The sequence below is a fragment of the Dromiciops gliroides genome, chromosome 6 (assembly GCF_019393635.1).
Source record: "Dromiciops gliroides isolate mDroGli1 chromosome 6, mDroGli1.pri, whole genome shotgun sequence".
In the NCBI taxonomy this organism is placed as follows: Eukaryota; Metazoa; Chordata; class Mammalia; order Microbiotheria; family Microbiotheriidae; genus Dromiciops; species Dromiciops gliroides.
In genome coordinates, this window is record NC_057866.1 from 279,397,528 (window position 1) to 279,420,817 (window position 23,290).

At 38.1% G+C, this 23,290-nt stretch overlaps 1 protein-coding gene and 1 pseudogene across 7 annotated transcripts in view; one reads left to right on the top strand and one right to left on the bottom strand.

Annotated features, from left to right (window-relative positions):
- SGCZ (sarcoglycan zeta) overlaps window positions 1-23,290 on the top strand; it is a 623,247-nt gene that overhangs the window by 141,535 nt on the left and 458,422 nt on the right. The gene's annotated exons all lie outside the window — the stretch shown is intronic.
- Window positions 10,867-12,227, bottom strand: LOC122731121 (annotated as a pseudogene).

Below are 23,290 nucleotides of genomic sequence, written 5' to 3' on the forward strand. Positions count from 1 at the left end.
GAATTGACTTTGGTGCCCAAAATCCTTCTCCCTAGCAGAGCAGGGAAGTAGGCATAAAACCCTGGAGGTGGAGTTCAGCAAGAGACTAGTCACCAAAAGAGAGAAGAAAATCCAGACTTTGCCTGGCACCTGCCAACCTGAGTTATTTGGATATTGGGAGCACAATGGGAAATGGGTAGATTTCCCTTCTGGGTGACTTTCAATTCATATGATAGTATTATGTGCATAGAGACCCATGTCACTCCTTAGGGTAATAGTAAAATAAATCAAGTGAATCAGTATAGCATGATGGGGGTGGGGGTAGGGTGGTGGTGTTATCCTCCAAGATTGATCCTGGCCCAGGTAAACCCACCACTTGGGCTCCTGCTTTACTTTCCAAGTCAGGTTGCGTCACTCCAAATGAGGCCAAAGTGGTTCCTAAATACATAAAACACCATTTGGATCCTTAGCCTAGTCATCTGCTCACTACATACAGGCACTATTCTTTAGTCTGGTCCATTCAGCACACAGTGGCAGATGTGAGCTCATGTGGAAACTATGGCAGCCTGCTCCCAGGTCCCCATCATGGCTGCTGGCAGTGGTCAAACACACTCAGGAGTGAGCCTGCCAAGTTTTCCCTAAGTCCATCCATTTCATTTCCTTACTGTCAGAGAGCTGAGATTGTTGCTGGGGACACACAAACCTGGGATGACCGACAGGTAGCTCATCCCTCCCTCAGTCTGACATCATCTCCATGCTGTAATCCATGAGAATTCTTTTCATTGTCAATTCAAGAGGCTTTGATTTGTCATATTGCACAAGGCAAGACCCTCTGAAGTTGGGACTGTCCAGTGGGATTCCTGCAAAACCCTGCTTTGGCAGAGTCTGAATTAAAGGGCATTAGATTTTGTAAATTTCCTGTTTTAGCTCCCCTCAGGAGCCACATCCAACAGAAGACTGCCCTGGGTGCCTGTGCTAGTACTTCTCTATTTGTTTGGCTCATACGTATTTTTCCTTGTACTTACTGTCTCTTCCCCAGTAGAGTGTAATCTCTCTGAAGCCAGAGATGATTTTTCTTTCATCTTTGCATCATCAGTACCCCGAGCAGTTTCTGACACACAATAATAATTACTAACACATATTATGCTTTAAAGTTCCCTTCATTCTCATAACAGCCCTGTGAGGTAGGTGCTATTTCATCCCCATTTAAGAGAAGAGAACTAATGTTTGGTTTTTTCTGTTTTTTTGTTTTTTGTGGGACAATGAGGGTTAAGTGACTTGCCCAGGGTCACACAGCTAGTAAGTGTCAAGTGTCTGAGCGTGGATTTGAACTCAGGTCCTCCTGAATCCAGGTCCAGTGCTCTATCCTAGCTGCCCGAGAACTAATGTTTGAAAGAGATTAAGTGTTTTGTGAAGAGTTACAAGGAGTCTGGAGCAAGATTCACAGTCAGATTTTCATGACTCCAATCTTACATTCCTTCCACTATGCTACCTGGGTGTCTGATAGACACATTTTAAATTGCATTGCAATATGCCCAGAGATGAAAGGGTCTGGGTCCCCCTGGTTAGGGTATGTAGGGACTAGTTTTGTTTCAGAGATCCCTCCTGAGGAATAGCTCTACAGATATGCCATCTAGGGTGCTTTGGTCCCCACTGTCTTGTCCCAGAATTTCCCTGATTTGACATATAAATGGTTGCTCTTACTAAAGGTTGCTATCTTCTGACAATATCTGCAGATTAGGGGAGGGGCCAGGAAAATCTGCTTCTCAAAGGTCAGACATGTCTTGGGAGTTTCATTCCTTAACCACCAAATTGGTTACTTCTCTTCGGTTTTGTCAGGATGATAACTGTCCTAGTGTACAAATCCAGAGCCTGGTCTGTGGGTCAGCTGCCACTCTAGGAACCAAGGCACAGAACAGACAATGGCAAGTTCTTAATAAGTATGAGGAGGGCAGCATGGTGGTATGGACAGGGAGTCTTCCTCCCAAATCTGCAACCATAAATGCCTTTTCCTAATGGAAGAAAATAACAAGGCAGAAAATAACCCATGAGATGATAAGCACTTTTCACAGACAAAGGCTTTGTAGAATTCACAGACTTGTCTCCCCCAAAAGGAATATCCCTGGGGACCTTTTAAAAAGGGTATAAATATAAGAACAAATAAGTCCATGAGCACAAATATTCTGCTTTGTGGTGAGCCTTGGCTTGAGTGAAACAACACTCATCCTTTTTGCTTCTCTGGCTATTTTGACCTGGGGCCTTGAGAGAACCTTTTGTCCTTAAAATACTTAAGGAGACTTTTGAGAAAGGGCAAGGGAGGGCCGCTAAGTCTCAGAGAAAAGTTGAGATGGCCAAGTGGAAGAACACTTTTCATCAGTTGCTTGTCCCCTCAGTGGGCCTTTGGTTCTTTCTACCCCCACGGGGAAAAAAAAGCCAGATTAAGAAAAATGCTGCTCAAGGGACAGCTAGGTGGTACAGTGAATAAAGCACCAGCCCTGGATTCAGGAAGACCTGAGTTCAAATCCAGCCTCAGACACTTGATACTTACTAGCTGTGTGACCCTGGGCAAGTCACTTAACCCCCATAGCCTTGCCAAAAGAAAAGAAAAGAAGAATGCTGCTCAAATTGGGGGTCTTTCCCCAAGGGCAATACAGAAACTCACAGAAGGCCAGTCAAGGGAAACTTCCCAGGCCCTCCAGAAGAGTAACTTGACAGAGTATCTGCCTGTCCTGCCCTGGAATCTCAGGCTTCCTCTGCAGCAGAGAGAACCTAGGGAATTTCTCAAGTTGTCTCATGTAGCCCTAGGGCAGCTCTAGTCAGTGGTTGTTGTTTGTCCTTCTTTATTGAAGAGGACCAGGATAGATATCATGACTTGCAGTGAATTGGATTTAAGTGAGGGAGGGCTGTGCAAAGTCACCAACCTTACTCTCCTCTAGAGCCATCTGGGTCCAGTGGCAAGATATATATTAGAATGACTGGAGATGGCCTAGAATGTTTTGTTTGTTTGTTTGTTTTTTTGTTTGTTTTTTAGCAACACACATTTATTTTATTTTTTCCAGTTACATGTAAGGGTAGTTTTCAACATTCATTTTCATAAGATTTAGAGTTCCAAATTTTTTTCCCTCCCTCCCTTTCCTCCTCCTTCCACTAGCTTGCAAGCAGGTTATAAATGTACAATCCACAAATATTCTTTTTATCAGTTCTTTCTATAGGGGTGGATAGTAAGCTTCCTCATTAGTTCCTTGGGATTGTCTTGGATCATTGCATTGCTGAGAGTAATTAAGTCATTCACAATTACTCATTGGACTATACTGCTGTCACTATGCACAATGTCCTCCCAGCTCTGTTCACTTCACTATACATCAATGTTCATTAATCTTTCCAGGTTTTGGGGGGATCATCCTGTTTGTCATTTCCTGTAGCACAAGACCATTCCACTACAATCATATAGCACAGCTTTTTCCATCATTCCTCAATTGATGGACATTCCCTTGATTTTCAATTCTTACCCTCCACCAAGAGTTGCTATAAATATTTTTTGTACAATTTCCCCCCTTTTCTCTTTTTCATGATTACTATTGTTAACTGTTTCCCTTCCATCCTATTCCCTTCCCCATGATATTTATTCTATTATCCATCTTCTTTCATCCTCTCACTCTTCAAAAGGGATTTGCTTCTGTCTGTCCCCTCCCCCACTCTGCCCTTCCTTCTTTTGCCCCTCTCTCTTTATCCCCTTCCCCTCCTATTTTCCTGCAGGGTTAGAGAGATTACTCCACCCAATTGAGTGTGTACATTATTCCCTCCTTGAGCCAATTCTAATGAGATTGAGGTCTTTGAGCCAATTCTGATGAGTGTTAGGTTCATTTACTGCCCAGATTACTCCACCCAGTTGGGTGTGTCTGTTAGTCCCTCCTTGAGGCAGCTCTGATGAGTTTAAGGTCTTTGAGACTTTTCTGATGAGTGTAAAATTCATTTACTCCCCTGCTCCTCTCCTATCTCTTCCCCCACTCCATAAGCCTTTTCCTGTTTCTTTCATGTAGGATTTCACCTCTTCCCTTCCCCCTCCCCCAGTGAATTCCCTTGACCCCTTAATTTAACCCCAAAGATGTCATCACCTAGCTAAGTGACACAGTGGACAAATCATCACCCCTGGACCCAGGGGGATCCCAGCCAAAACCCGGCCTAAGACACAAAACAGTTGCCCACTGTATGACCCCAGGTATGTCCCACAGCTGCAAATTTCTTATGGTTCTCTAGGGTCTTGTATTTGAAAGTCAAATTTGCCATTCAGTTCAGGTCTTTTCATCACAAATATCTGAAAGTCTTCTTTTTCATTAAAGTCCCATTTTTTCCGCTGAAAGATTATGCTGAGTTTTGCTGGGTAGGTGATTCTTGGTTGTAATCCCATTTCCTTTGCCCTTTGGAATATAATATTCCATGCCCTCCGGGCCTTTAATGTAGAAGCTGCTAGATCTTGTGCTATCCTGACTGGGGTTCCACAGTACTTGAATTCTTTCTTTTTGGCAGCTTTCAATATTTTCTCCTTGACCTTAGCGCTCTGGAATTTGGATATAATGTTCCTAGGAGTTTTCCTTTTGGGATCTCTTTCTGGAGGTGATTGGAGGATTTTTTCAATTTCTGTTTTAGCTTCTTCTTCTAGAATTTCAGGGCAATTTTCCCTGATAATATCTTGGAAGATGGTGTCTAAGCTCTTTCCTTGATCATGGTTTTCAGGTTGACCAATAATTTTCAAATTATCTCTCCTGGACCTATTTTCCAGGTCAGCAGTTTTCCCAGAAAATATTTCACATTGCCCTCTATTTTTTAATTCATCTGGATTTGCTTTATTGTGTCTTGGTTTCTCATAAAGTCACTGGCTTCCACTTGTTCAATCCTCATTCTTAGGCAATTATTTTCATCAGAGAGCTTTTGTACCTCTTTTTCCATTTGGCCAATTGGACTTTTTCAAGCTGTTGACATTTTTCTCATGTCTTTCCTGCATCTCCCTCATTTCTCTTTCCATTTTTCCCTCTACCTCTCTAACTTTATCTTCAAAGTGTAATGATTGGAATGACGCCACCTACTGGAGACTTGCTGTGGAGAGCTCCACCATGAGGAAAATGCCTCAGAGGCATTGTGGCTTTTCCTTGGCGTCAGGAAATGACGTTTGCTCATGGGTGCTATCAAGTCTACCAGCCAATCAACTGGAGGAGCCTCCTATGGTCTGGGAGGAGACAGGAAGGAGGAAAGGGAGCCTGCGCAGAGAGCGCTGGCCTTTTTTTGGCTTCCGGACTTGATGGTGGTGGCGGCAGAGGACTTCACAGGAAATTTGAGGAGAGATAGGAATGCCAGGCTGTTAGAATTCTGTTCTCAATCTTTTTCTTTCTATTTTCCAATAAACCCTTAAAAACCTAAACTCGTTTTATCAGTGATTTTTAGTCAGTTTCCCCCAAACTGGGGGAACAGATTAGAATCCACATTTAGAATCTTAAATAACACAAAAGTCTTTTTTGAGCACCTCTATGGCCTGAGACCAATTCATATTTTTCTTGGAAGCTTTAGATATAGGGGCCCTGATGTTGACATTTTCCTCTGAGAGTGCCCCTCGTTCTTCCTTGTTGCTGAAGAAACTTTCTATGGTCCTCACCTTTCTCTGTTGGCTCATCTTGCCTTTCTTTTACTTGACTTTTAGCTCCTTAAAGTGGGGCATTGTTTCCAGGCTGCAGTATCCCAAGCTTAAGAAGTCCCAGGTGGCATGATTTAAGGAGAATCAAGTTCTTCACTCACCTGGCCTGTTCCCTGGTCCTTAGAAGACCCCAGACCAAATTGCTAATCAACCAGCTTTGTGTGTTATAGTTGTTAGCTCCCACAAGCCTGTGCACCTCTCCAACCTGGGCCACGGCTACTCGAGCCTACCAACCTGGTTCTCAGTAGGGATGTAAAATCCAAGTTCTGCCTTAGCACCAGCATAGACCCCTGTAGTCTCCCCTCTGCCCAGGGCTCAGCCCACTCACCAGACTGTGAGCTTAGTTCCAGATGACACTGGTGCTTCATCTGATTCAAAGGCTCTGAAGGTCTCCTTCTCTGGTGAAGCCTTCATGGGACTGGATCTGTGTCAGGGTGACTGTGGGGTTGGGCTCCTTCTGACCTTCCAAACTGTTCTTGGTTAGAAGATGATTTCAGCACATTCTTCTGTGAGTTTTGCTGCTCGTAGCATTTTCCTATGGCGTTATTTAGAATTTTTTGAGCAATCGTGCCATGAGTTCAGGAGCTCACTGCCTTTCCTCCACCATCTTGGGGGCAGAATGTTTTAAGGCAATTGGGGTTAAGTGACTTGCCCATGATCATACAGATGCTAAGTGTCTGAGGTGAAATTTGAACTTAGGTCCTCCCAATTTCAGAGCCAGTGCTCTACTCACTGTGTCATCTAGCTGCCCCAATCAGTGGTAGCTGCAGCTGGTGAAACATGAGTTGTAATTGATCTCCAGGCACTTCAAACATGGTGAGTTTCATTTACAGTGACTTCAAGGTGATTAGATACAAGACTAGAAGGAAAGTCGATGTGCCAGAAGTACAGGGGTCTAATGCTGGGCTGCTTGAGACCCAGAAATTTGGAGCCATTTTCTAGTTCTTTCTCTACCACTTCCCTCAGATGTCTTGGATTCCCCACTTCCCTGTCCCTTGAGGGAGGGAAGTCTCCAATGATTTCTTTCCTTCCTTTTCTATCTCCAAACCCCTATTCCCTAAAAGTACCATTTAGGAATATTAAAAGGAGACCTGGTTAGTTAGTTAACAATCTTTTATTTAGCACTTAAAATATGTTAAGTGCTGTGGAGAAAATCAAAGGCACTCCTATGAAGCTCAGTCTAATTGGGGAGACAACATGGTATGAACAACTGAGTATGAATGGGAGATATATAGGATTAATGGGAGATAATCAACAGAGGAAGAATCAAGGTTTAAAAGCAATTGTGTGGGGGGGGCAGCTAGGTGGTGCAGTAGATAAAGCACCTGCCCTGGATTCAGGAGAACCTGAGTTCAAATCTGGCCTCAGACACTTGACATTTGAGACTTGCTAGCTGTGTGACCCTGGGCAAGTCACTTAACCCTCATTGCCCCACAAAAAAAAAAAAGTAATTGTGAAAGACTTGGCATGATGTGATCAGGGATCATTTTTACAATTTATTTTTAACATTCATTTAAAATTATTTTCAGTTTAAAATTTTTGCCCTCCCATTGCTCCCACACTCAATGAGAAGTCAAGTGATATATCAATTATACATGTGAAATTATGCAAAATATATGTTTGCATTAGCCATATAACTAAAATCAAGAAAATCAAATCCAAGAAAATCCATATCACTAAAATCAAGAAAAAAAGAGAAAATTTCCTTTTCTGATTTCCTTTATTCATATTTCAATTTGCACTCAGACTTCATCAATTTTCTCTCTGGAGGTAAAAAGCATTTCTTTCATTATGAATCTTCTTGAATTATTTTGAATTATTATATTGTTGAGAGCTGCTAAGTCTTTCACAGTTGATCATTATTACAACATTGCTGTTACTTTTCACAATCTTCAAATCTCTTGCTTCTGCTCACTTCTCTTCACAGTTCATATAGGTCTTCCCATTTTTAAGTTATCCCCCTAATTTGAATAAAAGGAAAAAATGAAAGAAAGTAACAAATAGCATGCTTTAATCTGTGTTCAATCAATATCAATCCTTTCTTTGGAGGTAGATAGTATGCTTCATCATTAGTTCTTTCAGATTGTTTTGGTATTGTATTGCTAAGAGTAGTTAAGTTATTCACAGTTTTTCATCGAACAGTATTGCTGTCACTATGTACAACATTCCGCTGGTCCTGCTCACTATACATCAGTTCATATAAGTCTTTCCAGGCCTTTCTGAAATCATGCTTCTTGTCATTTCTTATAGCACAATAATATTCCATCTATATTTTGTTTTTGCAGATGGATTTTGTTATTATTTTTTCTAGCTCTATAAAATAAGTTTTGGTAGTTTGGTATAGCACTGAATAAGTAAAAATAATGTTGGGAGAATTGTCATTTTTACTATATTGGCTCAGGCTATAAATGAGCAATTAATGTAGTTACATTTGTTCTGATTTGTATTTGTGTGAAAAGTGTTTTGTAATTGTGTTCATATAGTCACTTTCTTTGTCCTGGCAGGTAAAGTCCCAAGTATTTTATAATGTCTATGCTTATTTTAAATGAATTTTCAATTTGTTTCTCTTCCTGTTGGGTTTTATTGATTATCTATAGAAATGATGATGATTTATGTGGGTTTATTTTATGAAAATTTTCATTGTTTCACCTGTTTTTTTCATTGATTCCCTGGGTTCTCTAAGTATACCATTGTCTGTTCTGCAAAGACTGGTAGTTTTGTTTCCTCATCACCTCTTTTTATTCTCTCAATGTTTTAGCTAGTATTTCTTTTCTTTTCTTTTTCTTTTTTTTTCTTTCTTTCTTTCTTTTTTTTTTTTTTTTTTGGTGGGGCAATGAGGGTTGAGTGTATTTCCCAGGGTCACACAGCTAGTAGGTGTCAAGTGTCTGAGTCTGGATTTGAACTCAGGTCCTCCTGAATCCATGGCCAATGCTGTATCCACAGTGCCATCTAGCTGCCCCCTTAGCTAGTATTTCTAATACAATATTGAATAGTAATTGTAATAATGGATAATTGGCCTAAGGGGTTTTTTTTTCTGTTTTTGCTGTTCTTGGTTTAGGTATCAAAACTATATTTATTTCATAAAAGATAGTTGATAGGACTTTTTTTTTTTTTGGTTGGGGCAATAAGGGTTAAGTGACTTGCCCAGGGTCACACAGCTAGTAAGTGTCAAGTGTCTGAATCTGGATTTGAACTCAGGTCCTCCTGAATCCAGGTTGGTACTTTATCCACTATACCACCTAGCTGCCCCCAAGACTTCTTTTTAAAACCATTTTTTTCAGTATTTTATTATTTTCCAGTTTTATATATATATATATGTATATATATATATATATATATATATATATATATATATATATATATATATATATATATATATGGATAGCTTTCAACTTTTGTCTTCACAGGAATTTTAGTTCCAATTTTTTTTCTCCCGCCCTCCCTTCCCTCCCTCCTCCCCAAGATGGAAAGCAGTCTGATATAGGCCATATATGCATAATCACATTAAACATATTTCTACACTAGTTATCATGTGAAAGAAGAATCAGAACACAAGGAAAAAAACCTCAAAAAAGAAGGAAAAAATACAGCTCAAAAGTAGAAAGAACCATAGTTCAATCTGTATTCACAATTCGCAGTTTTTTTGGGGTTTTTTTGGATGTTGAGAACATTTTCTATCATGAGTTCTTTGAAACTGTCTTGGATTGTTGCACTCTTGAGAAGAGCCAAGTCTATCCCCATTGTTCATCACACAATGTTGCTTTTACTGTATACAATGTTCTCCTGGTTTCTCTGACCTCCTCCTGCTCATCATTTCTTACAGCATTCCATCATATTCATATACCACAACTTGTTCAGCCATTTCCCCACTGATGGGCATTCCCTCAATTTCCAATTATCCATCACCACAAAAAGAGATGCTACAAATATTTTTGTACATGTGGATCCCCCTCCCCCCTCTATGGTCTCCTTGGGATACAGACCCAGCAGTGGTACCACTGGGTCAAGGGTATGAACAGTCCCATAGCCCCTTGGGCAGAGTTAAACCCATTTTTCATTTTCCCAAGTTTTATTGCAATACTGTGAGTGAACACAGGGAGAGAACAAGAAAAATGGAAAGGTATCTCTCAAATAGGGAAAGAAAATATAGTTTTTTTTATAGTATGGATAAATTGATTATCAGTCTCATTATAATAATCTCCACCTTAGGGAGGTACAGGGGAGGGCCTGTCCTACTCATTATAATATTCTCCACCTTGGGGAGATACAGGGGAGGGCTTATCCTAATTTGGAGTTCCTGGGGTCCTAAGCCAACCCCAGGGGCAAGTACCTTTTTCTGTGGAGGTGTGTTTTTAGGGGTTACATGTTATAAGGTGAATCTGGGGACAAATTTGGCCTTTTCTGTGCATGTCACTTTTTGATTCCCACACTTAGTTTAAAAATATCTTCATTTATCAGTAGAATTTCTATTCCCTGTCAGTGTATCATTGTGTATCATTGTTATAGTTAAGATCTCTATGACCGGTCTCTGTATGTTCTTGTTATGGGTACATGAGAACCTAGGCCCTGACTTGTATTAATGAAGACTCAAGTCTTAAGTTTTCCATTAACTGGGGTCTGAATCCCTTTTAGAGCTCATATCTAAATTAGAACTTGGGTCTTAGGTTTTTCTGTTAACTCCTTTTTTGCCTCTGTAGGGGCCAAATTAATTATGGGGAGAGTTAATTGGGTGGCTCACTGTAATATTGGGGTTCAGAAAATAATGAAGAGATCTCCAGGTCCAAAGTTTCCTCCCTTCCAAACTGCCTTTTTTAGTTATTTCTCCCAGGCCATTAAGAAAGGAGATTAACAGCCTCTTTCCCACAACAAATCAGGTTTTATTAATGGGCATAAAATTTACAACAGAGATGAAGTTAATAAAGCCAGGGACAAGGAAATAGAGGAAGAGAAAAACGGATAAGCTCCTGGCTCTAGCAAAGACTGATTCAAACCCCAAACTTGCTTCCTGCTCAGTTAACTTGAAGAGCTGGCCTCACTTCTAATAACTCACCACCTGGGGTCTGTTTCTTTCTTTCATTTTTTTGGGGGGGGGGCAGTAAATGTCTTTAATCATAGGAAAGCAAGGCAGCTTTATAAACAATAAATAAAAAATATGTAAACAAACCCTAAACATCTAATTCTCTGGAAAACACACTTCATAATACAATAAATGATATGTGCTTCTTTCCATATAAGGCACCAGTTTTCATTTGAGACACCTTAGCAAGCTTGGATTTTACTTGCTACAGCAAGAAGGAGAGATCATAGGCTGTGAAATTTCAAAAGTTCTCACAATGTCCTTCCAGTCTTGATAACTCAGTGATATAATATCTTGGTGCCTGATTTGGGTGTTCACTTTCTTTATTACCCTGGGTAATGGGCTCTATTATTGGTAGTTTATCTTGGTCAAACCTTATTCTTACAAAACCATCTCTTTCTTTTTTAATTTTTAATTTTTTAGGTATTTTTTTTGCAGGGCAATGAGGGTTAAGTGACTTGCCCAGGGTCACACAACTAGTAAGTGTCAAGTGTCTGAGGCTGGATTTGAACTCAGGTCCTCCTGAATCCAAGGCCAGTGCTTTATCCACTGTGCCATCTAGCTGCCCCCACAAAACAATCTCTTACAATGAAGGAAACATGGAAAATGTTTTCCACAGTTCGTGCAAAAGAATCTGGATCAATCACAAAGTCAAAGAAGGATATGGGAGTCTCAGGCTCTTCTCTAAAATATGTCCGCAGTAATCCCAAGATATATTCTACCTCCTTTTCTGTAGCCTCTTTTTGGGACTCCTCCATTTTTTTCAACTCAGCAGGCATGGCCCTTCCTTCTTCTTGCTTATCTTTTCTTCTTTGCCATTCATTCCGTTGCTTTGGCATAGGAGGATCAGTCTTGAATGAACCAAACAAAAAAGTGGAATGTTGGAGCATTCTTGAAGTGTTTTACTGATATTATTCCTACTTGGAGCCAGGAATTATCAGGTAAGAATCCAATATGAAGAGGTTCTTCCTCACTAGCACTTCCTTGTACTTCAAGTGATTCAAGTCGAATTTAGGCCCATATGATGTTGGATCAAATAAGTTCATCTCAGAATGCAACTGATTTGCTTTTTCTTTACCCAAGTCTGAAGCCAAAGCAAGAAATTGGGCATCTAGGGCTGCTTCTCTTGCTTGGGACACTCTGTTAAACAGCTGGTTGGCTTGTTCAAGTGCATCTGTTAATTTGTTTCTTTTTGAACTCAACACAGTTCTTCTCGCTGCTGCACGTGGTGGATGACCTCCTGGTACTGGTGGTGGATCAGGCACCACCAGCCTTTCTCGCCCTTGGGCTCTAAACTCAGATTTGAAGATCCTGGGGCTGGACAGGTCTCATCCTTTTCCTCATCTACACCATCGTTCCGGCCATTGATCCCCTGGCTGCGCTGCGGAGTCTGACAGCCACTTGCTTCTCACAGACTGGGCGGGAAAAGTCCTGCTTCCAGCTGGTGCCTGCCTCATGGAGGCCTCAGTTAGGGTTGCCTGACATGGCCCCAGACCCTCTGTTTGTGCTCAGAAATTGAGTAACAGTTAGCCTCCTGGAGGGAAAAATGGGGAGGGGATGGGGGAAAGTCTGTAGTGGGAGTCAGCTGTACAGTTCCTCTCCAGTCTGCTTGAAGCTCACCAAAAGGAAAGAGCTAAACCCATTTTTAAAAAGTATATAATATTGAAATTAATTATTCCTTAAATATTTGGTAGAATTCACTTTTAAATCAATCTGGTCCTGGAAATTTTTTCTTGGGGAGCTCATTGGTGACTTTTTCAATAATTTATTTTTTAAAGAGAAAGTTGTTTAAGCATTCTTTTTCCTCTTCTGTTTTTCTGGGCAATTTATATATTTAAAATATTGATACATTTCACTTAGATTGTTAGTTTAATGGGAGTATAACTGGACAAAATGTCTTCTAATAATTGCTTCAATTTTATTATCATTTGGTGGTGCATTTACCCTTTTCATTTTGGATTTTAGTAATTTATTTTTTTAAAATTGAATTCATCATTGGTTTATGTATTTTTCTCATAAAACCAGTTCCTAGTTTCATTTATTAGTTTTAATGGTTTTAACTTTTAATGTTTATCTCAGGGGAAGCTAGGTGGCACAATGGATAAAGCTTTGGCCCTGGGTTCAGGAGGATCTGAGTTCAAATCTGACCTCAGACACTTGACACTTACTAGCTGTGTCACCCTAGGCAAGTCACTTAACCCTTGTTGACCTGGAAAAAACAAACAAAAAACCCCCAGCAACAACAACAGAAAACCCCAAAAAACAAAATTCCAGAACTCCCAGGTCAAGGAGAAAATATTACAAGCAGCTAGAAGGAAACAATTTAAGTATTGTAGAACCACAGTCAGGATAAAACAAAATCTAGCAGCTTCTACATTAAAGGATTGGAGGACTTGAAATATGATATTCAAGAGGGAAAAGGAATTGCAACCAAGAATAACCTACCCAGCAAAACTGAGTATAATTTTTCAGGGGAAAAATGGAAATTCAATGAAAGAGAGGACTTTCAGGCATTCATGATGAAAAGACCTGAGATGAATAGAAAATTTGACTTTCAAATATAAGACCCTAGAAAAACATAAAAAGGTAACCAGGAAAAAGAAATCATAATTAATATTAAAAGGTTAAACTGTTTACATTCCTACAAGATACTTGTAACTCAAAAGAACTTTCTCATTATTAGGGCAAGTGAATGGAGTATATTTAGACAGAGGGCACAGGTTTGAGTTGAATATGAAGGAAGGATATCTTTTTTTTTTAAATAATATTTCAGGTGAGAGAGAAATGCACTGGGAGAAAGGGAAAGTGAGAGGTGGAATGGGGTAACATATCTCACATAAAAGAAGCAAGAAAAAGCTTATGGAGTGACAGGGAAGATGGAGCAGAAGTGGGGAAGTGCCTGAGCCTTACTCTCATCAGAATTGGCTCAAAGTAGGAATAACATAAACACTCAATTGGCTAGAGTAATCTATCTAACCCTGCAGGAAAGTATGAGGTGAAGTGGATAAGGGGGGAGGGGTGAAAGAAGGAATGGTATATTGGGGGAGGGAGCAGTCAGAAGTGTAAGGGCTAAAATTCTAGATATACTCTCTAAAATATCTAATGAGTGGTCGCCAATAAATTATAAGCTTTAGCAAGAGTTAGACTTTTAAGAATTTATTAAGGAGAATAAGAATTTGGTAAAGAGAGAGAGAAAGGCCTAGATTCATCTATCTATTAAAGGGAGAATGCATTTCTAGTTCTACTCTCCACCAGAGTCCTCAGGAAAAAAAAAAAAGCAAGACAGAGTGCCAGCCTCCCCCTTCTTCCTCCCACAAGCCAACATCACTTCCTGACACCAAAGAAAGCCACATGGTCCTGACCTCAGAGGCCCTCTCCTCATGTTGGAGCTTTCCTACAGTAAGTCTCTAGCAGGTGGCATCATTTCAATTGTTACAGAAGCAAAATACTTTTGAGGAGGGATAGAGTAAATATCATGGGGAGGGAATATGATGGAGGGAGACAGCAAGAGTAACTGAAAAATTTTGAAGCAGAGACAAGAGCAATGTAAGATGATGATGATGAATGGATTGATGATGATTAGATGAAGATGAGGATTGATTGAGGAGGAGGACTGATTGATGATGACAAGAATTGATTTATAGAGATGATTGATTGATGAGAAGGAGGATTGATTGATGATGATCTTGATAAAACATATGGTACTTACTTTGCTGGGCTATTGTGAAGAAAATTCTTTGTCAGATACTATATGAGGTATTATATAAATGTTATCTATTACTGTTGTTGCAATAATCAACCTCATGGGATTATTGTAAGGAAATTTCTCTTTAAAGTACTATATAAATGTAGTTTACTATAAAAAAATGATGAACAGGATGCTATCAGAAAAACCTGGAAAGATCTACATGAGCTGATGCAAAATGAAATGTACTATATACAAAATAACAGCAATATTGTAAGATGAACTGTTAGGAATGACTTGGTTATATTCAGCAATGCAATGATCCAAGACAACCATGAAGAACTTATGAAAAATGCTATCCATGTACAGAGAAAGAACTGATGGTATCTGATTACAAATTGAATCATAATGATTTTGTTAGTTCCTTTTTCTGAAGTTTTATTTCTGTCTGTTTTCTTTCACAACCTGGCTAATGTGGGAATGTTTTGCATGACTAGTCATGTATAACTTATATTGAATTGCTTGAGTTCTTTGGGAGGGATAGGGAGGGAGGAAAATAATTTGGAACACAAAGTTTTTAAAAATTGATGTAAAAATATTTTTATATGTAATTTGGAAAAATAAAAATTCTAAATAAAAAAGTCAATCTCTCCTTTGATTTTCAAGATTCCCATTTTGTTGTTTAATTGTAAATTGTAAATTTGTTCTTTTTCTAGGTTGTTTTCATAGCATGCTCAATTCATTGATCTGTTCTTTTATTTATTTATACATATACTTATTTATTTATACATACATATAAATTTTTCCCACATACTTTTTTGTCTGTACTCCATAAATTTTAGTATGTTGCCTTATTATTATAATTAATGAAATTATTAATTTTTCTATAACTTGTCCTTTTACCCACTCATTTTTAGGATTACATTGTTTAGTTTTCAAGTTATTTTCTTTTTTCTTTCTTTTTTTGGAATTAAGAATTTATTAAAACATATTAAATATTAGTAAAGAGAGAGTACATGGCTCCAAAAGTTCAGAAGTCCTACATACCTAGGATAGAGGGGAAAGAGACTGGGCCATATGGCTGCCTCCTTCAGCATCCCAGGCAAAGAGGTTTCAAGTAATTTTCAGTCTGTGCTTTCAACACCCTTTATTGAACACACACACACACACACACACACACACAAACACATATTGCATTATGAGCTGAAAATAGTTCTGAAAGAGAAACATTGAGGTCCACCATTGGTATAGTTTTACAGTCTATTTCTTCCTATAACACATTTAATTCTTCCTTTAAGAATTTAGATGCTATTCTGTTTATTGCATATACATTTGTATTGCTATTACTTTCCCATGGTGCCTTTTAGCAAGATGTAAAAAATAAATGCTTATCTTTTAATTTGGTTTATTTTTGCTTTTCCTTTTTCTGAGATTATAATTCCTACCCCTGCCCTTTTTACTTCTTCCTTACTTCTTTTTACTTCTGTTGAAGCATAAGAGTCATCTCCAGCCAATGTTTTTTTTTCTTTGTGTGTCTCTATGTTTCACTAATATTTCTTTCAAACAACATATTGTTGGATTCTGTTTTTTAAACCATTATTCTATGCACTTCTACTTTATGGGTGAATTCATTTCATTCAGATTCAGTTACGGCAACTAACTGTGCTTTTTCCTAATCCTGTTTTCTTCTGTTTATCCTTCTCCATTTCCTTTTATCCTGTCCCTACTCAAAAGTTTGTTTTGTTTCTCGACAGTACCTCCCCTAGTTATTCTTCCCTTTTGTCACCCTCCCTTTTTAACAATTCCCTTTGCCTCTTCCTTTCCTGCTGGGTAAAATAGATTTCTATACCCAATTGAATGAATGTGTGTGTGTGTGTATTCTTCCCTCTTTGCACCAATTCAGATGAGAGTGAGATTCAAGTATTGCCTACCCCCTTTTTACCCCTAGAATGTTCTTTGTGCTCCTCTTTTATGTGTTTATATTATATATATGTATATATATAATATATACATATACATATATATATATATATATATATATACTTTTTTATTGTAACAAATGGTTTACTTTCCCTTTTATTTTCATATTCATGTCCCATTTACTCTGGTGCCATAAGCTTTTGTTTCTTCAGTTTCTTTGGGGATAACTTGTTCTTTTGAGCATCCTCCTCTTCTGGTTTAGGAACAATTTGTTCCTTTTCTTTTTCTTTGTTGCAGAGCAATGAGAGTTAAGTGACTTGCCCAGGGTCACAAAGCTAGTAAATGTCTGGAGCTGGATTTGAACTCAGGTCCTCCTGAATCCAGGTTGGTGCTTTATCCATTGTGCCACTTAGCTGCCCCAATTTGTTCCTTTTCAGTCAGTATTATGTCAATATGGCAAGGGGAACTCATGTATGGGTTGATTCAACCATGAGACTTGTAAGTATGCTATCATATTTTGGGGGCCTTGTTAACCTGGATATGCTCAATAACAAGAGAATCCACATATAAATCCTTCAGTTCAGCATTACTTTCTGCATTTTTAAGCATATGCAGCAAGAACTCAGCACTCTTTTTGGGCCATGAACCCTGTGTCCAATCCCACTGCTTAGCCTGGGCACACCTGCCAATTCCACCATTGTATTGAGGGAAAGGAACACATTGTTTCTTCAATGTGACATCTTTCAAATACTTGGTAGCATTTTGGATATGCATGCCCTTGATAGCTTGGGCTGTTTGAACCCTTTGACTTGCATGATTTTGTGGGGTTCTCTGGATCAAGAGAGTATCTCACCATTTTAAATGATTACCTAGGATGCCTCAAGGAAAGAGTTCAGCCATATATATATATATATATATATATATATATATATATATATATATATATATATTTAAATCTCTGCTACACTCACTCCTGTGCTCTCTATCTATGCAGACTCCTAACTACCCTGATAATTATAAAGTTCTTAGGAGTTACATATTTCATCTACCCATATAGAAATGTAAACACTTCTACCTTATTAAGTCCCTTATGATTTCTCTTTCATGCTTACTTCTTTATTCTTTTTTGAGTCTTTTATCTGAAAGTCAAATTTTCTATTCATCTGCTTTTCTCTCATCATGAAAGCTTACAAGTCTTCTATCTCATTAAATGTCAGTTCCCCCCACTGAAGAACTATACTCAATCTTGCTGGGTAGGTTATTCTCAGTTGTAATCCTAGCTCCTTTGCCTTCTGGAATATCACATTTCAAGCCTTCAACTCTTTTTTATATGGAAGCTGCTAAATCTTGTGTCAAAGTGAGTGTGGCTCTACACTATTAGAATGGTTTCTTTTTTGCTGCTTGAAGTATTTTCTCTTTGACCTGGGAGCTCTGGAATTTGGATATAATATTCCTGGGAATTATCATTTTGGGATTCCTTTTAGGAAATGATTGATGGATTCTTTAGATTTCTATTTTACCCTCTGGTTTTATGATATTGGGGAAGTTTTCCTTTATAATTTCTTTAAATATAATTTCTAAGCTCTTTCTTTGATTATGGCCTTCAGTTAGTCCAATAATTTTCAAATTATTTCTCCTTCATCTGTTTCCCAGGTTTGTAGTTTGTCCAATGATATATTTTATATTTTTTTCTACTTTTTACTCTTTTGAGTATTATTTCTTGATATCATAAGAAGCCAGTAGCTTCTACTTTCCCAATTCTAATTTTTAAGAAATCATTATCTTTCATGAGCTTTTGTATCTCTTTTTCTATTTGTCCACTTCTGTTTTCTGTTATTTTGTTCAGTGTTTTTATACCTCTTTTACAAAGTTATTGTCTTTTCATAATTTTCTTGCATCGCTTTCATTTCTTTTCCAAATTTTTATTCTACTACTCTGATTTTTAAAATCCTTTTGACTTTTCTAAGAATTCTTGTTGAGCTTCAATCCAATTCACCTTTTTTTTCTGTTTGAGACTTTGCTTGTAGCTGTTTGACATTATTGTTATCTTTGCAGTTTGCATCTTGATTTTCCCTGTCACTGTAGTATTTGTTGTTCATTCATTTTCACACCTATTTCTTAACTTTGAATTTTGTTAGAGTTCCTGGGGTGGTGGTGGTGGGGAACTGTCCCAAGCTTCAGGCTTTTTCCCCCTACATTTTTTAGAGCTAGTTCTGGAGGTTTAGAAGTTTTTGGTGCTTCCCAGATACTGTGATCCAGGGAGAGGTGTGATCACTGAATTGAGCTCTGATCATTACCCAGGAAAGACTCCTGATCACTTTCATCCACAAGTGGTCTTGTTCCTAAAGACCTTGCTCCTTTGTGAGTACAAGAGCTTCTTTCTACTATGAAATTGTGACTCATAAGGTGGTATCACCAAAGATCACCCAATTTTGTATGCAGTCCTAGCACATGGGTGCCATGGAATCTTGTTCTGACCAAATCCCCTTACTGACTCTAGCTTGAGAGCTTCTAAATCTATTGCTGCTTCTGCTATTATAGCCTCCAAGGCCCTTAGCTGGTATTACTGACACCTAGGTTCTGGGCTGATTCTCACTACAATAAAAGACATATCATTCTAATTTTAAATGTAGACCCATTTTAATTTTAATTTTATTTTTTCTTAATGATATTTTTCCAATCACATGTAAAGATAGTTTTCAACAACCATTTTTGTAAGATTTTTGAATTCAAAATTTTTCTTCTTCTCTCCTCTATCCCCAGGATGGCAAGCAATCTGATATAGGTTATATATTACAATAATGTTAAATATGTTTCTAAATTAGATATGTTGTAAAAGAGGAATTAGAACAAAAGGGAAAAGTAACAAGAAAGAAAAAAAACCCAAATACAGTCAAAATAGTTCATTTTGATCTGCATTTGGACTCCATAGTTCTTTTTCTGGATGTGGAAAGCATTTTCCATCATGAATCTTTTGGAATTGCCTTGGATCATTGTATTGCTGAAAAGAGCTAAGTCTATCACAGTTCATCATCACACAATGTTGCTGTTATTGTATACAATGTTTTTCTGGTTCTGCTCACTTTACTCAGAATCAGTTCATTTAAGTTTTTCCACATTTTTCTGAAATCTGCCTGTTTACCATTTCTTCTAGCACAATAGTACTCCATTCCATTCATATACCACAACGTGTTCAATTACAAATTTCATTGCCCCAGTTGATAAGCATCCCCTCAATTTCCAATTCTTTGTTACCATAAAAAGAGCTGCTATCAATATTTTTGTACATTTGGGTCCTTTCCCCTTTTTTTATGTTCTCTTTGGGATATAGACCTAGTAGTGGTATTGATAGGTCAAAGGGTATGCACAGTTTTATAGCCCTTTGGGCATAACTCCAAATTGCTCTCCAGAATGGTTGGATCACTTCACAACTCCATAAACAATGTATTAGTGTTCCCACTTTTCCAAATCTCCAACATTTATCATTTTTCTTTTTTGTCATATTAACCAATCTGATAGGTATGAGGTGGTACATCAGAGTTGTTTTAATTTGCATTCTTCTAATTGATATTGATTGAGAACTTTTTTTCCTATGACTATAGAGAGCTTTAATTTCATTATCTGAAAACTGCCTATTCATATCATTTAACCATTTCTCAATTGGAGAATTCTTAAAAATTTCATTCAGTTCCATATATATTTGAGAAATGATGCCTTTATCAGAAACACTTGAAATAAAAATTGCTTCCCACCTTTCTGCTTTACTTCTAATCTAAATTGCATTAGTTTTGTTCATGCAAAAAGCTTATTGTAATCAAAGTTATCATTTTGAATTTCATAATGTTCTCTATATCTTTTTTGGTCATAAATTCTTACCCTCTCCATAGATCTGACAGGTAAGTTATTCCTTCCTCTCCTAATTTGCCTATGGTATCACCCTTTATGTCTAAATCATTTACCCATTTTGACCTTATTTTGATATGCACTGTAATATGTTGTTCCATGCCTAGTTTCTGCCATACTATTTTCCAGCAGTCTTTGTCAAGTAATGAGTTTTTATCCCAGAATCTGGAGTCTTTGGGTTTATCAAATAGTAGATTTCTATAGTTGTTTACTACTGTGCCTTGTATGTCTAACCTATTCCATTGATCTATCACTATTTCTTAGGCAGTACCAAATACTTTTGATGATTGCCACCTTATAATTTTAGATTTGGTATGGTCAGGCCACCTTCCTTTGCATTTTTTCATTAATTCCCTTGATATTCATGACCTTTTCATTTTCCAGATTAATTTCATCATTTTTTATAGCTCTATAAAATAATTTTTGGTAGTTTGATAGGTATGGCATCAAATAAGTAAATTAATTTATGTAGCGTGATCATTTTTTATTATATTAGCTCAACCTAGCCATGAGCAATTGATATTTTTCCAATTGTTTATATTTGATTTTATTTGAGTGAAAAGTTTTGTAATTCTGTTCATATAATTCCTGGGTTTCTCTTGGCAGATAGAATGCCTATAGTTATTTTAAATGGAATTCCTCCTCTTTTGCTGTTGGACTTTTTTGGTCATATATAGGAATGCTGACAATTTCTGTTGGTTTATTTTATATCCTGCAACTTTGCTAAAGTTGTTAATTGTTTTAAGTTGTTTTTTAGGTGATTCTCTAGGATTCTCTTAAGTATACCATTATATCATCTTCAAGAAGTGATAGTTTTCTTACCTCCTTGCCTATTCTAATTCCTTCTATCTCTTTTTCTTTTCTTATTTCTACAGCTAACATTTCTGGTAAAATATTGAATAATAGTAGTGATGATGGGCATCCTTCTTTCACCCCTGATCTTATTGGGAATGCTTCTAACTGATCCTGATGCTTGCTGATGGTTTTAGGTAGATACCACTTATCATTTTAAGGAAAGTTCCATTTTTTCTTATGCTCGCTAGTGTTTTTAATAGGAATGGGGGATGTATTTTGACAGATATCTCATTCTGATCTCCTAATTTGTTGTTTTAAGCTGTAAAAAAAAAAAAAAAAGTCTCACCCTGGCCCTTTTTTTTTTTTGAATCTGCCAATCTAGAATTTGTCTTTATTATTTTAAAGTTGTTTGGAAGGGGATGGTTTGGGATCTCTTATCTGCTCCTTGCTGTGCACTTTACTCTTTGTATGAGTCCAGGGAAGTACAGGCCTTAGTTCCCTTACCTGGAGAGTGAGTGAGTTGGTCTAGGTTCTTCCTAGTTCTAGAATCTAAGTGGGGGTATTGGTGACCATTTCTTCCTGAGTTGGGAAATCAGATAAAGAAAAATGTTCCAGTCTGAGACTCATATGGCATGAAAAGTCACTTTTTCCTCAAGCGAAACATCTGTGGAAAGAGCTGTGATGAGAGAGAAGAGGTTCTGCAGGGAGTTTTCTGACAGAGATCTGGAGAGAAGGATGTGACGGAGCCTTTGGGGTTAGACACAGTTAAAATGACAGCATTCACCTCCCATTGACTTCACCCATTCATCCAGATACTTTCTTTAGTCTCTACTAATATTTGGGAGGCCTTATTTTCTATGAGAAGTAAACACAAGGTACATTGAATGAAGGATTTGAGAGAGGATGCAGCACATGGGGAGGAGAAAAAAATATAACTTCATATTAATTGGAAAACTAAAATAAAATAAATTATAGTAAAACAGAAATTGATTGAAGAACATTGGTTTGCGTCACTTTAATAACAAAGCTATCATGAAATCAGTTACACTGGATTTGATATTTCTAGCACAAATAACAGCCTGAGCAGAACATGATCACAAGAGTCTGGACAGGGGGTATAGGGGTAGAAGGAATAATGAATGTGGAGCCTGAGGGCCTAAGTTCCAGTCCCAGTTCTCCTCTGGCCACTCGCTGGATCAAAGCAGGAGATCAGATGGACAAACTCCTGGCTGATGTCACCTGCTTCTCCTTTATGCCTTCATTCATGGTTGTGGTTGTTGTGGTGGTGGTTGTTGTCTTTCATTCTTGAAGAGGACCATGACAGATGTCACTACTTGCAGTAAATTGGATTTAAGTGAGGAAGGGTTGTGCAAGGTCACCAACCTTACTCTCTCCTCCATAGCCATCTGGATCCAGTGGCAAGAAATACATCAGGATGACTGGACATGGCCCCAGATGTTTAAGGCAACTGGGGTTGTGACTTTCCCAGTGTCAAACAGCTGTTAAGTGTCTGAGGTGAGATTTGAACTCAGGTACTTCCCACTTCAGGGCCAGTGCTCTATCCACTACAGTGCCACCTAGCTGTTTGTGGTTACAAAGTCACTCAAAGCCCCTCACCTCTAGAATCAGTTATGTAGCCTTTCAGACAGTGTGCCCAGGCTTGCCCAAACACTAGGGGAAACTATCCTCTTAGTGTCTGGAAGAGCTCGATGTTTATATCTAACATCTATATCCATGGGCTTGTTTAAACACAGCATGCATGGTTATTGTACCAGTGGTATCAATTATGTTTGCAGTGTCTTTATTTGTATCTGGGGAGGGGGTGGTCCAGAACAGTGATTTAATTTAGGAAACTCCTGGTAGATAAATTTCCTTCATCAATATGGCTTTATAATGTGCAGTCTTATAGACCTGCCTGAGGGCACTGATAGGTGATGGGACTTGCTGAGGATCACAGTGTCAGAGATAGAAAATGAACCCAGGTTTTCCTGACTTCAAGGCTAGCACCTTCTCTGTCTCTGTCTGTCTGTTCACCTGTCTGTCTCCTTGTGTCTCTTTCTCCTCCATTTCAATCAACAGGAATCCTTTACATTAACTAAAATGCTTAATATAACAAGGAGGAAGCTCCAAGGAACAGTAGAAGCTGCAAAATTCAGAATTGGAATTGAGTCACATCTTAAGTAAATTACCTTTAAAATTGATCTAATGACTGACTTTGCCTGTTCTACAATGGTGGATGCACAGT